Below are 16,049 nucleotides of genomic sequence, written 5' to 3' on the forward strand. Positions count from 1 at the left end.
ACGTCGAGATTGTGGTGGCAATGCTAAATAGTTCTCATTCCTGAGTCAAGAGACGACAGACAAGGAGATTGTGGAGCACCTATAGAGAACCACCCCCCCCCCCCTTGTGTTGAACCTCCTCAGCTTCCAAATCTGTCACCTATCATCAATTGTGGGTAGTGATGACATTATGAAAATAATCATTTCTTCTTCTACTACAGGGGTTGTAAGCGGGTGACCTCGCCCCCACCCACGACCACCACAGTGAGCTCGACCATGTTCCGAAATCATGAGTGCTAGTTGGAAGGCAATGAAATTTGCAGGAGACACAAGGGTAGCAGAAGCCAAGGGTATAGAGCATGTGGGAATATAGGACTGTGCATGGATTGAGAGGAAAAAAGAAGAAAGAGGGACACTCCAAAATGTTGGCATGGCATGCAACATAAATGCACATAGGGTGGCAGCCAGGACTGCGTTGAGCCTAGGCGTGTGAGGACCTGATGAAGGGCTATAAATAAAGGAGGGAAGTGTATGGGTGAGTGAGCCATGGAGAGAGGTTTCCAAGGGGAGGGTGGATTCACGCCGAGCTCGAGCAAGTGGTTGGGAAAGTGGGAGCCCCCGGATGTGGGAGTTGATATAAATTATGTTACTTCACACGCACATCAAAATATTTTATTAATGACTAAGAGTGATATTGAAATATTTTTACCACATCTCCTTCTATTTGCTTTTTAATATTAACGATGAAGCTAGCCAACACGACGAAAATGAGATTATTCATGTTTTATAATATTTTTAATTGAAACTAACCAATCATGTATATTCATTTTTTTTTTATTCTAATCTATATTGCCTTTTTATTTAGAGAATATTTTATTTTAATTTTAAAATAGACACATGTCACAAAACAATTATACATCTCCATCATACCAAGTTGTAAAATATGTCTAATGCAATAATTTCATCTTAGAATTACACATTAATAAATAAATAATTATGTCCAATCCCAATGGTCAAGGAACCTATATAATCTAATATATGATTATAATTTTTTTTTTTTAATTCTATATAAAAAAATACTTTTTCCCATCTAAACAATTTTACTTTTATAATTAAATATAAAACACATCAAATTATGAAAAAATATTTTTAAAATTTAAATTATTAACCTATTTCTTTATATCAAAAAATATAAATTCTTAACCAATTAAAAATAATTTTAAATTTTAATTTAACATTAAAAATTAAAATTTCTGCTCATTAATAAAACTATCTTAATAATTACCATGTTTTTAAAACATAAAATAATATAACACTTTGATTCCAAACTTCATTCATTTACATATTAAACCATGTTTGTAAAGCATAAAATAATATAACACTTTGATTCCAAACATCATTCATTTACATATTAAACGTTATTTATCAATTTTAATAATTCAATTAATTTTTAAATTATTTTAATAATATTATTAAAAAAAATTATATTGCAACAAAAGTATTTACTCATTATTATTCAATGCTCCTATACTTAAATTGTATCGATGTGATGTTTAATAATATGCAATTCATTCATTGATTTTTTCCATGAATAAATTTATTTATTTATTATTCAATGTCAGTTTAAACTTTTATTATTATCTCAAGTAATTTAATTTAATTTAATTATTATTATTATTCTTAAATAAAAATGAATGGTTGAAATATTTTGTATTTTAATATATTTCTCAACTTTTCTTAATTAGGGTGAAGAAATAAATAATTTCACATTAAATGTTATACGGGGACATGCTCATTGTTGTCACCTCGCTTATTAGAGGGGAGGCTTGGCCACCCCACCCTCCACTCATCCCTCACTCACTCTCATCATGAATTTGATGTTATGCATCTAATTCATTACACAACATGAAGAGTGTTTCAAAGGATCTGGAAGTGGTGGTGGCCAAAGAATCAACATTATGTCTGTAGTGTGAGAACTGAGGGTGGTGAGCACTCATTGTCAAGGTCGCCAGCTAGTTTTGTATTGGCTCAATTTGTGAATTAGTTTGGCCCTCAGATTACAATGTACACTCGCTCCCTTGTGCTTGGATTCAGGTGCTTTAGTATATTGTTTCGTTTCATGCTCAATGTCTCGTCGTGCTAGTTATTTCCTTGGCTTCTTTGCTCGTATTTACTTTACTCAATTAATGTTTTCTTGGAGGTACTTGGGCCCATCTTGTCATTTTATTGTTTTGGTGTTCCATCTTGCCTCTCGCTCTTATCATAGAACTTGGGCCCCTACTCTAGCTATCCTTTCTAATCTCTTTATTACCACCTTGACTCCACCCTATCAAGTCCTTTTGTCCTCTGCTCATGATTTTTTAACTCGATAATGAATTCCTTTCCTAAATGGCACCTTTCAACCCCTTCCAGCATCACTCCTTCCCCTATTTTGATAGGCGTGCCTCGACAAAGAGAAAGGAGTCGTAGAGGCTCCTCTAGTAGAGTTGAGGGTAGTGTGACAAGCTACCAGTGCACCCATTCCATTACCCATCGATGTCACTCTCATACCCAAAATCGTATTCGATTAGAACTTAACCATGCACCAACAAAAGTCATGGCTAACAAGGATGAATTTTCAGGTGCTGATATTTTAGCCTTGGTTGTTGGGTGGGTCCCTAATCCTAGTCATACCCATGAGAGACAGAATCAGTATCTCTATGCCATTGAGTTATAATGGCATATTAAGGTTCTCTTGGGAAAAGTCTTATTGAAGCGAAATGAAGTCAAGAGAGAAATGTCTCTTCAGTTGGATGGTATACACGTAGCACATTGGGATATGTCTCTCAGGCATCGTGACATGGCCCTTCGGCTTCCCTGAATTAAGATTATGCTTTCTAGATAAAAAGGCCCAACATGCTCAAGTACTCCAGAAACTCCAATTAATGTTTCCACCTCTACTTGAGCATCGCCATGGCTCACAGTTTTGATCATAATGGCTCTCTTTTATGTTTCATGTTTCTATGGTATATGGGAAACATCGTTGAAATCTTGTCTAAATTTATGTATTATATTAGTAAATCATAGGCTAGTAGTGTGCTATGGGTGTGACTTGGTTACTATATGTATTATGTGATATGTGATATTTGGAAAAAAAAAAAAACTATTTTTCGCTACTAGTCTAGTTTCTGTAATAGCATACTATGGTGGAAAAATCGCTATTATGATCATATATGATATATCTCTTTTTTCATTAATAAGCTTACAAAATTATATACATATTTTGTAACTTAAAAAATAAAACAAAATAACGATATAAAGTTATGTGTTAAGTACTAACAAGAACTAAGATAGAGTATACATTGTATGAGGTTTAAGGAAAAATTATAGAGTATTAAGCATAAAGAGGGAAACAATTTTGTTTTGTTAGAATAATGGGTAAAGTATTAAGGATTTTAGAAAATTAAAAGTAAAATATTAAAAAGTTGGGTGATAGCAGGGGTAAAGGGTTTATGTTTTGGATATGGAAGATGAAGAATTAGGATATTAAAGATTGAAGAATTAAGTGTTAGAGTTCGAAGGTAAATTGTTAAGTGTTGTAAGTTAAAAGTAAAGCATTAAAAAATACTAATTATTAAATGAAAATTACCATTATTTGTTAATGTTAAAATCCTAAATATCAAATGTTAATGATAAAATATTATATCTTAAGAGTGATTTTTAATTGGTTGTGTTAGAAGTTAAGGGTGATTTTTTAAGATTCAGTCATGAAGAGTAAAGTATTAAATGTTAAAAGTTAGCGATGAAATACTAAGCATTAAGGTTATAAGAAAAGCGATAAGAGTTGAGAATCGAGGTGAAATTATTGAGGATAAAAGTTGTCAAAACATTAAGTTATAAGACTAAGGCCAAATTGTTAATTATGAATACCTAAAGGTGAAATTGCTAGGAAATACAAGTCAGAGTTAAAAACACTAAACATAAACATCAAGTGTAAAGAAAATACTTAATTATATTGAAAATAATATACATTGTTTTAATCTCATAAATCTATTTTGACATGTACCAAAAAATTAAATAATTTAAAGTATTAGTAATAATTTTAAAAAATAAATATGTTTTCATATTATTTCTAATTCAAGATTATTCATTTAAATATATATATATATATATATCTATATCTATATATATATATATATATATATATATATATATTTTGCTCAAGTAAGAGTGGGACCTTCTATTAAACTATTAAAATACATAATGTACATAATTTTTCACCTGCTCTGTGAAAATTCAATAGCAATCGGGCTGTCAAAAAAACCGAAACAAACTTCAAAACCAAGCCCTAACAAGACTACATAAGAGCCTATTAGTCGGACTATCATGCATCAAAATACAAAACTAAACGCCCTTATGGATGGGCCCACAAATCCGATGACACACACAACTTCAACAAAAGACCAACCATAAACTGTTAAATAACATATTATCCCGAAGACCGTGCGATCCAATCTTCCAAGATCCAATAGTCACGCGTTAATTTCGGGCTGGCACCTCTTCCTCACTTTAACTCTGCTTACGGACCCGAAGAGGACTTTAGGCTGCCTATCTAAACTTTATCGGGTCCGAATGCCGAATTATCATTCGTGCACTTTCTCCGCCCAAAATCCATAGGATGGAGGATAACCAAAGGGATCACAGCTACTAGTCCCCTTTTTAATCTCTCTTACGGATCTGATAAAAATATAAGCCCCCTCACTATAAAATTTTGGGTCCGGATTGAAGAATAAAGATCGAGCATATTTACGCCCGAAATGCATAGGATGGCTGTGATCTTAGGAAATAGCCCGCCCTTTAACATTTCTTTCAGACTCGAAGCAAAAATGGGCCACCAATCTATATTTTTTCGGGTCCGATTGTAGAGTTAACCTACGCATATTTTCTAGCCCGATATCCATAGGATGATAGAGATTCGGGCCATCTTTGGTCAGGATCCTTCCAACCTACCCACTATTTACCTTCTGTCTCTTCCCTGTGCATTGTCCTCTTTCTTCAATTTTCATTAGTCTTTGCTTAGCTTATTTCTCAAGCTCTGAAAGTGCTCCTGGTCTATGTTAGCCTGTTGTTGACAGTCTTCGTGTAATTTTCCAAGGGGAGTCGACATCCAGTTATATCTTCTATTGTTTTTTGAACAGAGTACCCCTTCATTCGCCAACCGATCTGCTAGCCTATTAGCAGTTCTACGAACATGAACAAAATTGAGGGTTCTCAGTGTTTTCAGGTGGGATTGGATACGTTGATATACCTGCAATAACCGCCAGTGTTTCGACACTCTTTCTGGTGCTGTGCCATTGCATATTTTCTTGACTGAATTGATTATCAACTTAGAGTCAGCTTCGATGATGGTGTTATGCAAATTTGATTCAATTAAGATTTCTAGGCATTGCTCCATGGCCATGAGTTCTGCCATATTATTAGTGGCTTTCCCCAAATAACTATGAAAGATGATTTTTATGTATCCCTGCTCATCTCTTATGACTCCGCCATAACCAGCCACCCTAGGGTTTCCTTTCGAGGTTCCATCTATATTACATTTTAGAAATCCATGCGGAGGAGGTTGCCAAAAGTCCTTATCTACTGTTATGTGACTAAAAATATTGCTTATGTGCTGGGTGAAAGGCACCTGAAGATCTAGATGCATAAGTATTTGAAACATCTTGGTCTTGAGGTGGGTTCTCGGGGGGTTTCTTTATAAGGATGGCTACAATCTCTTTGAGCTGTCTAATGATTTGAGCTATGATACTCTGGAATGAGGCCATTATGTTCTTGAAAATCCTATTGTTGTGTTCTTTCCAGACATACCAGATTAGAAAGCTTGGAACCAGAGTCCAAGCCTTGTTGGTTATTTCATACTCAGAGAAGCTTCTCCTCCATTTCTTCAAAGTTCCAGTAATGCTGAGAATGTCCCTATCTGTTTGTCTGAAGATTGAAGCCACCCAGTTCCACAAGGTGGAGGTAAAAGGGCAGAGATTGAGAAGGTGTTCCATTGTTTCTTCCTATAATTCACATAACTGGCATCTGGATGGGCCTGCTACACCTCTTCTCCAAAGGTTATCCCAAGTCAAAATTTTCTTATGATGCACCAACCACATGAACATTTTGATTTTCATCCAGTGCGGGTTTTGCCATAGGTCCTTCCATACCCTATTAGGGTTTGGCATGTCAAGCCCTAGGGTTAGTCTCTTGGCTTCTTTAAGGTTGAAGTTGCCTTCATTGTTTTTTCCCCATCTCAATTGGTCTGACGATGTTGATGTCAAAATATTTCTTTGTTCCAAGATCACTGCAAGAGCTTTTGCCTAGGCCTTCAGAGGGGTCTCTTCACTATAAACCAGTTCCTTCCATGTTCTCCATTTGCCCTTGTTCTTGGCCTGATCCCAAAAGTCACTTACCCTAAGTAGGCCTTTATTGTCAGTGTCACTCTTGAGATAGGCTAGTTCTTCTCTTAACATAATAGGTTCCTATTTCTAGTTGTCCTCTTAAAACCAAGCTAGGTTTCCATCTCTGATCTCTCAGAAACTGTGTTTCTGTACAATGGCACTATTCTCCCATGCTTTGTTCCAAATGTGGGAGCCTTTGATGAGCCTAAACATCCGAATGAGATCCCTTTCTTGCCAACTATTTGCATACTTTTGCTTCCAGATCTTGGTCCATGGGGATACCGTTTCCTTTAGCCATCTCCACCATAGTTTAGCCCCCAAAAATCTGCTTAGGGTTTTAGGGTCATGAAGTCCCAAGCCTCCATGTGTCTTAGGTTTACAGACCTTATCCCATGCAACTAGAGCCCATTTATTTTTCTCTTCCCCTTTGCCCCAAAGAAAGTCTCTTTGGATATTTTTGATCTATTGCACAACTCCTTTAGGGGCAGGAAGGGTTGAAAACATGAAGATGGGAATAGTTTGTAGTACATCTTCAGTTAGCACTAACCGACCTGCTAGATTCAAAGACCTGCTTGTCCATTTTTGGACTTTGTCTTGGAGTTTATTAGTGACTAACTCCCAAACAGCCTTGTTCAGAGGTTTGTTCATTAGGGGAATACCCAGATATTTGGAGGGTAGCTAATCTCTTTGAAAGCCCAAAATTCTCGTGTGGTTTATCTGAATAGAAATGTTAGTATTAAAAAGAAAATTTTTGACTTGGTAAGACTTACCTCTATCCCAGCAGCCATAGCAAAGTCGTTCAGGATTTGCTTGAAAGTTTTAGTTTCCTTGACTGTGGGTGTACCCTACAGCATAGTGTCATCCACAAATTGTTGGTGAGTCAAGGCATCCCCATTCGTGGTGAGTTTAAGACCCTGGATCTTACCTTCTGCCTTGGCTGATTTGATCACATAGCCTAAACCTTCCATCATGAGAATAAAGAGGAAGGGGGAGAGAGGATCACCTTGTATGAGGCCTCTCGAAGGCCTAAAAGTTCTGGATGGACAACCATTAAGCAAGATTGAAAAACTAACTGTGGTAACAAGGGCCATTACCCATCTTATCCAGTTGTGGTCAAAGCCATATGCTTTTAGTACTTCCTTGATATAATCCCAGCTTAGCTTATCATAAGCTTTTGCTAGGTCAAGTTGGATGATCATACCTACTTGCTTATTGCTCTTGAGAGAATGTACCACCTCGTGAGCTTGGATGATGTTTTTTAGAATTTTCCTTCCTTCCACATACTCGGTTTGTTCCTCAGACACAAGAGTAGGTAGAAGGGGCTTGAGCCTGTTTGCAATTAATTTGGATATAATTTTGTACACCACATTGCATAAAGCTATGGGTCTAAATCTGTCAGGTGTCATATCTTTTTCCTGCTTTGGAATCAAAGTTATGAAAGAGGCATTGAGTGCCCTCAAGACAGTTTTATTCCTCCTCGAGTCCTCCATTACCTCCAGGATATCATGTTTGACTGTTTCCCAACATGCTTTAAAGAGATCTACATTAAACCCATCCGAGCCTGGAGCTTTCCCATTTTGCATCTCTTTGATAACTTCACTAACCTCCTCTTCAGTCACTGGCCTGTTAAGATTGTAATTGTCTTCTTTGGTTACCAACCTAGGAATGTGCTTTGTGAAGTTATTGATAAATTATGATCTGTCTATGAGAGGCTCCTCTGCTATGCCTTAGAAATGCTGAACCAAAGCAGATTCTATTTCTTTATGGGTGCTGAGCTGGTTGCCTTGAGTATATCTGAGTTTTGAAATCCTGTTATGAGACCTGTGTTCCATGGTTGACTCGTGAAAAAAAATTGTGTTTCTTTCTCCTTCTTTTAACCATTGCACTCTCGATTTCTATCTCCAAAAGATCTCCCCTTTCTTGCATTTTTCCTCCCATTCCTGTTGGATAGAGTCAGCTTGTAATTTCCTTTCCTCAGTAAAGCCGTCTGAGATGAGGACATGGTTAATTCCCTGTAGTTTTTGTTCAACTTCATTTTTGGCTTTGAAAATATTGCCAAACTCACTTTTGTTCCAATATTTTAGCCTAAGTTTGATTTGTTTCAATCTCTGGTGTAGAAGGAACATAGTAGTTCCCTAAACGGGCATGTCTTCTGTCCACCATTTTTCAATATTGCTGATGAATTCAGGGTGTGTGAGCCCAATATTGTCAAACCTGAAAGGTCTATTTCTCAGAGTGCCTATGAAAGAAGCTTCTAGTTGGATGGGCCAGTGATCCAAGCCTTCAAAAGGGAGAATTAAAGAAGACAAGTCAAGGCCTGTGAGAATGAGGTCCTCAGTGATAATAAATCTATCAAGCTTAGAGGTAACTTGAGAAGCCCCTTCCCTTTTTTGTTCCAGGTAAAGGTGCCATTTTTTTGTCTCCGTATCCACTAGCCTCATGTCATTTAGGAAGTTCTGAAAGGCTATGGAGTCTCTGCCTAGTTTTCTGGTCCCACCTTTTTTTTGTAAGAGACCTGATCATATTGAAGTCCCCTCCCAAAATCCAAGGCATATTAGGATATCTTTCTCTTAGCTTCTCCAGAGAGATGAGCAGCTTGAGCTTGTCTTCAAGTTTTTGAGGACCATAGACATTAGTGAAAAAATAGACTTCCCTGTCACCCAAAGGTTGGATTACCATCGATAGGTAGTTCCTAGATGCTTCAACAAGGATCCCAAGCTTCTGAGGGTTCCAAAGTGTAAGAATTCCTCTTGCTGTGTTGTCTACTTTAACTTCTAGATATTCATACTTGATGAGCCATTTACTATGTATTTATCTTATTTTATCTATTGAACATTTTGTTTCCTAGATAAACATCATATCTAGTTTATCTTCTTTTATTCTATTGCTAAGATTTCTTTGTTTCCTTTTACTTCCTAGTACCCTAATATTCCATGTGGTGAGATTCATTAAGAAAGGTTTGTAAAAGAGTAACTAGTAAGATCTTTCATCTTACCTGAGTTGATCATGAGCTTCCCACACTCTATCAGCAGCTCTTTCTGTCTTTTTCTTCCTCTTTTCCTGCCTGAATTCTTGGGATCGTGTCTCGGTGTTGCCTCCATAGTTTTAACCCCTCTGTTTTCCTAGCTATCATGGTTCCTTTTGACTCTAGAGCCCTTTGCTTGAGATCTCCAAAGGAAGAGCTGTTGTACTCTATCATACTCTTCTTGTGGTAGGGAATCAACCCCTTTGGTGGTTCCCTGCTCCAGGAACTTTTCTAAATCGAGATTCTCCCTTTCAAGAATTTCCTGCAGCTCATGGTCCTTCGTTCCAACCTCGCTTGGGGTCATCTCATGGTCCCTATCAAGTTCCATAGTGCTAGGCAGATCCTCCTTTTGTTTATTGTTTTCAGGTGTATCCTCCATGCTATCATCTTTTCCCTTTTCTACAGGACTATCTTCCATTACTTGGTTCATCCCATTGTTCCCATATTCTTCTTCTAATGTTTTGAAGCTGTTATGACTTGGTCGCTGCTCCTCACTGATTTTCTTTTAGTTCCTTTTCCCTCCTTTCCCTTTACCTCCCACCTTGGTAAAGCCCTCAATATCTTTGCCTGTGTTGATTTTAATATTGTTCTCCATCTTATTCAATGGGCAGTCTCTAAAGAGGTGTCCGTGTTCATGACATTTGCAGCATCTGAATGGGACATGTTCATAATCCACCGCCTCCACCCATTCTCCATCATTAACTTCTAGAATGATTTTATCTGGAAGTGCTCCAGATAGGTCCATTTATACGCATATTCAGGCAAAGGAGGTGTATTTCCTTTGTAGAGTCGCATCTGATATTTTTGTAAAATGACCTAGTTTATTGCCTATGGATTTTAAGGATTCTGGCTGCCAATACTCTAAAGATAGGGAGTAGAGCCTTATCCATACCGACACTGATGTGAATGTCTCTCGTTTCGGGATGAAATTCATCACCCATAGTCACATATAGAGGCCTGCAGCCACGTAAAAATATGGTCCTCCTTTGAATACTCTATCCTTGTCCTCTAAGTTTGTAAACACGACTGTGAAGAAACCCTTGGACCCAAGGTGAAAATTTATTTCACCCTTAGGTTTCCAGTGGTTCTTTATCCAAGCGTACAAATCCTTCTCCGTTGGCCATATACCCATAAATTTGCATATTACTGCATAGGTCGCCATGTGATCTCTGTGCAACTGAAGCACCGAGTCACTTAAAATAACCTGGGGTGTAATGGTTGACCTAGGTTTGCAGATTCCTATCATTTTCTTGTGCTCCGGTCTTTGACTGCCTCCCCCCGTTCCCTTTACTTTTCTGTCATCCTCGTGATTCTCTTCCTGTTCCTGGTCCTGAGATCTGAAGTTTCCCTGTTTCTCAGTGTTGATGCTCCCCGTCCCTGTCTCCATTGGCTTCTTGAATCGGTTGGAAACTACATGACTATAGGAGGGAGTGGAACTCCCCCCTCCTCATCCCTCCATGGTGACTAGCTCTGAAACCCTATTGTAAACCCTAGTTCAACATGCTTGATGCGGAACCTCCCGACGTTCGAAGATTAGTCTCGTTTCAACTGTTAGAAAAAAACTCTTCCCGTCATATTCATATAATCGATATGAAAAAAATCTAAAACAAAATATCAATAACAATATTGTTATATAATTAAATAAATAATTTTAAACCATCATTAATTTCTTCTATAATCGATATCAAATAAAGATATTAGACTAATTATCGATGCATAATATTTATTGGATCAAATGCTCCAAAATATATTTTAAAATTATAATTAGAAATAAAAATTTTATATATATCAATTAATTTACCTATATAATAATTAATATTATCTTTGACATTAGATTATTTCAAACAAAATAAAATAAACACAAGTGCTCACCACATACAAATTCATCTAGTTTGCAAAATGCAATTCCTTTGTGAGAGGGCTTACCCAACATATTTTTGTTTTGCTACATTCATTTCTTTGTTCCTTTCCCTCCTTTCATATTATTGGATTGTATTAATAACCCTATGCTTTGAAAAGAATATTACAAAAAAATATTATTGCAGTGACCTAATAAGAATCCTCATCTCATTAGCCTTTACACAAACTTGTCCATATTGTCGTATTTTTTAATAATATTAAAACTCTATATATCCAAAGATAACATGAATTTATATATCCTAAAATAACATGAATTTATGTAATCATTCACAACGATTTTCTCACTTGCATATTTTGATTTATAAGTATTTACTTATTCTTCTAACATGGAGGATTAGTTTAGTGGTCATGAGCCAAATATGAGCTTTTCTCTTGAAAGTTGGATAGATTATGGATTAGAATTTTATTTATTTATTCAGGGTTAAGATCTTGATGATTTATCTAATTTACTCTCCATGAATCATGGAGAAGTACTTTGAAGTGTTTTTTTTAAAACAATATTTTCTTAGTTTTAGTTACTATCTTCCTCAACATTCAATAGAGATATATATTTCAAACTTGTTATAATAACTTTTTCTTTGGTTTATTATTAAAAATATTTTTGTGGATGTTTTAATTTAATAATTTTTTGTATTTTTTTGTACTTTTATCTTTTTCTAACAACATAAATTTTGAAATGGAAACTGATACGAATACTTTTTTTTTGAGGTATCAAAAAAATCAACTGATTTTGAAAGTATTGATTATATATATATATATATACTTTTTGACACTTTAAAATTTTTTATGCACATTATTTTTTAGAATGTTAGTGATTTGTAGGTTGATTTAAAAAGTGTTGATTCTACATCAAACATCTTTTTTAGAAAACTTATTTTTTTACTTTAAATTTTCTAATATATTAAATGTGAATAATTATTTTCTAAATTAAACATTTTTTTAAGTAGTCTTCTTCTTCATATTTTTTTTGTTTTTCTTTTAATTTTTTTTTTGTAATGAGGTCTTTATTTTTTTTCATAGTTAATGAACAATGTTGATATTTTAAAGTTTCGATATTCTACATATTTATATATTGTTAATTAATTTTTCAATGCACATCAAATGATTGTCTCTAAAAAACAATAATTTTTAACAATTGACATAAAAATAAACATTTTGAACATAAATATAACAAAACAATTACACCTTTTCATAATTTTTTGCTAGAAATGACATGTCAAAATCACAATTTTTATAGGAAAAAATTAACAAAAAATGGTTAAATAATATTAAATTTTATGAATTTCATGTCAAAAAATAATAATAATCACATTTTTTTCAAAAAAATAAAGATTCACGTAAAAATTAAAGCGAAAATCACATAATACAAATATTGAACATATAACAACATTAACTAAATACTTATTTTTCTCATAAAATGTCAAAGTCAAAACATTACAAGTATAACTAATTAATAGTTACAAAAAATGAGCTTTATTTCCAAGCATAACTTAAATTTAGTCAATAATATCACATAATCCAAACTCTTCATCTTCTAGATTTTCATCATTGTCTTCTTCCACAATATCTTTTGCTTCAATTTTCTCATTTTCCTCTTCTAATGGATCTTTGATGTCTGTAAATCTGCCAATGTACATCTTTCCAATCATTCCATCTAATGGTGGTTGAGGTTCCTTTGCCTTTTTTTCCACACGTGATTCCTTAAAATCCTCTTTCCTCAACCCAATTTCTTGCATTGCATCTCGAAGAAATTAAATAGCATTAATTATTTGTTGAATAAATTTGCACTGTATTGGGTCTTTTTCAATGACAATGCAATTTATTCTTTTTTGTAGACAACATGCTAGTGTTGTACATAATTATCAAGCACAAAAGAAATAATGAAGTAAATTGTATAATCACATATAAATTAAGAAAGAAGATATTAAAATTCAATTTTATATAAGAAAACTTACCTGAGTCTGAGAATAAATCCAAAACCCAATCTCCTTCATTTGAACATAAATCTATAAGACAGTTAATCAATGACTGTGGTTTTTGGTAAATGTTAACTATCTCTCATCTTTCTTCTTTATCTTCATATGTTAGTTTTTTTGCAACAACATCATAAACTAGTACTTGGCTATGAAAATTTCCATCTACCCGATTAAAAAGCATAGACTTATAGCTATCATATTTTGTCCAACTTTCAACATGGATAAAATCACAATCACTTATAATTGGTTGATCTTCACGGATAATAAGATTTGACTTATGCTTGTAACATGAAATAGTAAAATTTCAATTAACTTGTACATAAATGAATTTTTTAACACTAATCAAACATACAATTTCAACGTCTTACCATGTAAGTTGCATCCTTGATCCAAATTGGATCTTAGAACACTCTCTAAGTTTTCATGAAATCTTTAAAAATCATGCCAAAGATTAAAAGTCTTATACAGATCAAGCTTATCAGAGATATCCTCGTAACAGTTGCAATTTGTGATCAGCGCGGAGCAAAGAGGACTGTCGGTCAAGTGCGCAAACTGTCAGCCCATGGTAATGCGCTCTATCACAAATTAGCAAATCCAGAGGCCATTTCGAGAAACAAGGGTAGTTTCTGATATGCGATTAGCGACAATCACAGGGCAAACTCCTCAAAGAAGGAAAGGCTGCAAGCACCCGCACCTATAAAATCATGAAATACAATGCATATCATTCTGATTCCGTCAGAACCAGGGTCCCACAAAAACCGACAGGATACTGGAAGGGCTTCAAGCGGTAAGTGGTTTCAACTGAGTCTCGCTCGATGCCATACAATGGTTGCCATGCGTCCAACGGAAGAGAGAGAAAACCACTCACACCAGATGGGTAAACATCATGTTACTTATCTGCCGGATATGGACAATGATCGTAAGATTTGGAGTCACCATATCAATGGCAGAGACGCATTTTGATGGATGACCGGATTTGATGAGGTTAACAGGCACAGTTATATAAGATTTGAAGTCTAATGTGGACGATGCGTTGGCATAAGGTCGTGTTTCGAGGGCATTCTTGGAGTTAACGGAAAAAATGGTCACTTCGAATATGTCCAAGAGAACTGACACTCATCCGTTAGAAAATAGGTGGCCACCTCCCTGTGAGGCGTTATACAGTGACTGATTACGCAGGACAGAGGCAGGGGAACCGCAAAGTTGGGCAGCGGAAACGAACAGTCAGAAAGTAGATTGGATTTAAAGCCACAAACTGACAGAGATAGCAACAAGCAGTAAGAAAGCAAGCAGAAAGCTAAGAGCAGAGAACAGAGAGAAGAAGCTGAGCTAACCTGCAGAAGCAAAGGCAGCATCGAGCCAGAGTTGAGACAGAGACAAAGAGAGCCAGATAGTCTGTGAACTCCAGAGAAGGCTTGAAAGGTTCAACTGTACTCCTCTATAATATATGTCGTGTATGAGTCTCAGATTAGGCTCATATTACTATGATCAATAGAGGTCCAGAGTCAGTAAAGAGAGTCTGTGTACTCCAGAGACTTTGGGGATCCAAGTACAATCTTGTTGATTTATATCTGTTGTGTGAGACTCAAATTGAGCTCACGGTTGTAAAAAAATTGCTTTGAAAACATAATAGAGAGGCCACCACTGAAGGCTAGACTAGGAGACATAGCCCAGGAGTATTGGGTGAACTCCTTATTAAACTTGTTGTGTTTATATGTTTGCCTATTATGTTTTCTTTAACTGCTTCATTGCCTATGTATTTCACAATCTTATCGACTCGTTGCATAAAATAACATAGGCACATCCATGCACATGAGTCTCTAATACCTTATTGTTTGTCTTAGATCAATTCCAGATCAAGTGGTATTAGAGGTCTAGGTTGCTAAGGTTAGACAATCGTGTGCTAGAATTTTTTTGTTGAATGCTAACTAGAACAAAGCTGAAAATAGGAGAAGGAGAGTTTATTGAAGCTAATCTAGAAATTGGAAGAGTCTATCCTAAGACGAAAATGGCAGAAGAAAGTCCCTTGGAATCAAACTCCTAGTTCATGGACAGTTTCATGACCATGAGGGCAATTGTTATAGACATTTTTGTGCCTCGCAGCATGGAGCATGAAATGTCAATAATTACAGGGATCCTCAGTCCCTAAACATGTTGTTCTTACCCCTAGAGGAACAAGGTCAGCAAACCACAGCACTTCCTATCAGTTCTCCACCTGAAAACACTTAAAAACAGGCTATTTTTGGATCATGTCAGCTGCTCCACTGAGCATCTGCGCTGAATGTCAACTGCTCCTCCTTGTACCTGCGCTGAAAGTCAACTCTAATGAAGGCTACCTGCACTGGGCGAGATTGGCCAAGTGGCACAGTCATTCTGCAAGGTGTCAATTGCCCAGGAAGCTTCCAAACTGACACTTGGTTCAAGGAATTCGCCCTGTGATGAGTAAGAGGTACTTGATCTCCATGTGGAAGCAAGGATCTCCAAGTGGACTCAAGAACTGAAGTTTAACTGAAGAGGGAGAGGACACAAGGCAGCTTTATGTCAGTCTCAAGCTGACTCATCCTTTCTCCTTCTACCCTATATATAGAGCTCTTCTATGAGGTCTAGGGAGGCTGGAATTTTGTGCAAAGCAAGGAAGTGCTGTTGGTTTACAGTTAGAGCTATTGGGTGATTGCTTTTATAGAGGAGAAGAGGAAATTTCTTGCTGCTGGGGAGGTGCTGCTGGATTGG

This window comes from Pinus tabuliformis, chromosome 2_2 (genome assembly GCF_031772625.1).
Source record: "Pinus tabuliformis cultivar Carrire ecotype Pingquan chromosome 2_2, CPIR1, whole genome shotgun sequence".
Lineage (NCBI taxonomy): Eukaryota > Viridiplantae > Streptophyta > Pinopsida > Pinales > Pinaceae > Pinus > Pinus tabuliformis.